The sequence below is a fragment of the Artemia sp. Qi Xiang Cuo genome, chromosome 4 (assembly GCF_049724085.1).
Source record: "Artemia sp. Qi Xiang Cuo chromosome 4, ASM4972408v1, whole genome shotgun sequence".
NCBI lineage: Eukaryota > Metazoa > Arthropoda > Branchiopoda > Anostraca > Artemiidae > Artemia > Artemia sp. Qi Xiang Cuo.
In genome coordinates this window covers 13,715,113-13,716,945 of record NC_142797.1, presented here as the reverse complement: position 1 = coordinate 13,716,945, position 1,833 = coordinate 13,715,113, and the positions used below count along the sequence as shown (strand labels likewise).

The following is a 1,833-nucleotide window of genomic DNA, read 5'->3' as shown; positions in this document are numbered from 1 at the left end:
GATTTTAGACACAATTCTTCCGTAATATTTCAAAAATGTAAGTTTATCAAGAAATTAATTTTTTCAAAAGGGCCCAATGATCAATTTTACATGTCCCATTATTGTCTTAACAACATCAGTATGCTTTATACTTACGACTGATAAATACATGACATATAAAAGAGCCCTACAGGACAGAACCTTACAGAGTGTGGGAGGGGTCCGCGCAAACCCCACTGCCAAGAACTACGCTGTTGAGTTACCTCCATTTGGGGTAGTCGCATGAGCCACCCAATACGAAGTGCAAACACACCCTGGGAGTGCATTCTCTATAATCAAGGCAGCTTTTTTACCAGGTAGGAAAGATTTGTTAAATTTAACATTTTACTAATATCTTTCGACATAAATCCCGTTGCTTTGACTGCCAATCAGAAGATCCAATTTAGTAGACAGATGCAGGTTTACAAAACTTTTTCACATTAATGAATCAAGTCTCTGAATTATTTTTGAAAATAGCAATGCCCCATTTCATTTTTGTATGCAAACGTCTTAATCCTTTGAATGCAAGTTTACCTTTTTTAGAAAAGAAAATCACGGGTTTCTCACTCTTTTATCAATATGACTGAAAAGTCGAAAATTTTATTTTGAGAACCCAGTGGCCGTTCTTCTAGTTAACAACCAAAGGGGGCTTTAGTCATTACTACTACTACTAACAACTCACCACAGAACCAAGCCCTCCGAGGCCAAAAACAATAACTTCAGAAATTCTGTTCGAATCTTGGTTCAATTTAATTGTCAGCATTTAATAATTTCATACTATTTTCGAAATAGATGCATGGGGACTTCAATTCAGATTGGGAATTGTTATTTAATTATGGCGAGTAATCATTGGCTTTTTCACCATTAAATTTTGTAAATTATTAACCGATTTCGTTTTTTTCACATGAAAAAAAAATATTTTCAATATATTCAAGGGCTGGGAAACTAAAGCAAAGTATAATCACCTACGGAAAAAGTACTGACAAAACTCTCCAAAAGTGACCCCGCGTACTTCAGTGCCTCTAGACGCAAAATGTTGTACTACTTAATCGCTCCGAGTCAAAGTACTTTGCTCCGGCCAATAATTATGCTAGAGCGTGATTCAGGCGACGAGTGACCGGGATGAACTGTGTAACTACGTAGGTGATTATACTTTGGTTGCCAGGTTCGCATAGTTATACAAAGGGTCACTTTTTTGTGTGGAGAGGATAGGTTTTGTCAGTACTTATTTCGTAGGTGATTATACTTTGAACTAAAGGTATGGTTTCTACAATGTATGAGAAGCGCATTATACATCAGTTATTTGAGTTCATGGACTTAGATTTCCACTCAAGAGGGGTCCGCCAATCCCAGAGGTACTGCAATATCGGGCCAACGCAGGAAGGGAGCAGAGCAAGCCCTGACATCTCTCCGGTCTCCAAAAATGAGTTTAATATTCTGGACCCCATGTAGGGACCGTATCAGATATTAAGCTGATAAGAACAGATGTTACACTGTGATCTTAGCTAAAAGGCCGAGAAGCGATAATTAAACAAGAATTGTCAAAGAATTTATAACAATACAAGTAAGAAAGTTTGTCACGAATTTAATTCGGTTGCAATACTCAAATAACATTCAATTAACCTATCCCTTTATCTTTAGATTTTTATAAACAGTATAAAACATTTCCCATGATATCAAAATTTCTCTCAAATTTTTAATGGTAAGCGGAAAATTTTCCAATTAAGACTTGGACAAAATTGTCATTCAAAATGCCAAAATCAGACAAAGATTTAGGCTACTAAAAAAACAAAACTGACCTGTTTATCTGGATCC

At 36.2% G+C, this 1,833-nt stretch overlaps 1 non-coding gene across 1 annotated transcript; it reads right to left on the bottom strand.

Moving 5' to 3' along the window:
- Positions 1–1,351: 1,351 nt before the first annotated feature.
- On the bottom strand, positions 1,352–1,543 carry LOC148952793 (U2 spliceosomal RNA). The gene has a single exon (XR_016141735.1). It is a non-coding gene; the product is annotated as a U2 spliceosomal RNA (small nuclear RNA).
- Positions 1,544–1,833: the final 290 nt, after the last annotated feature.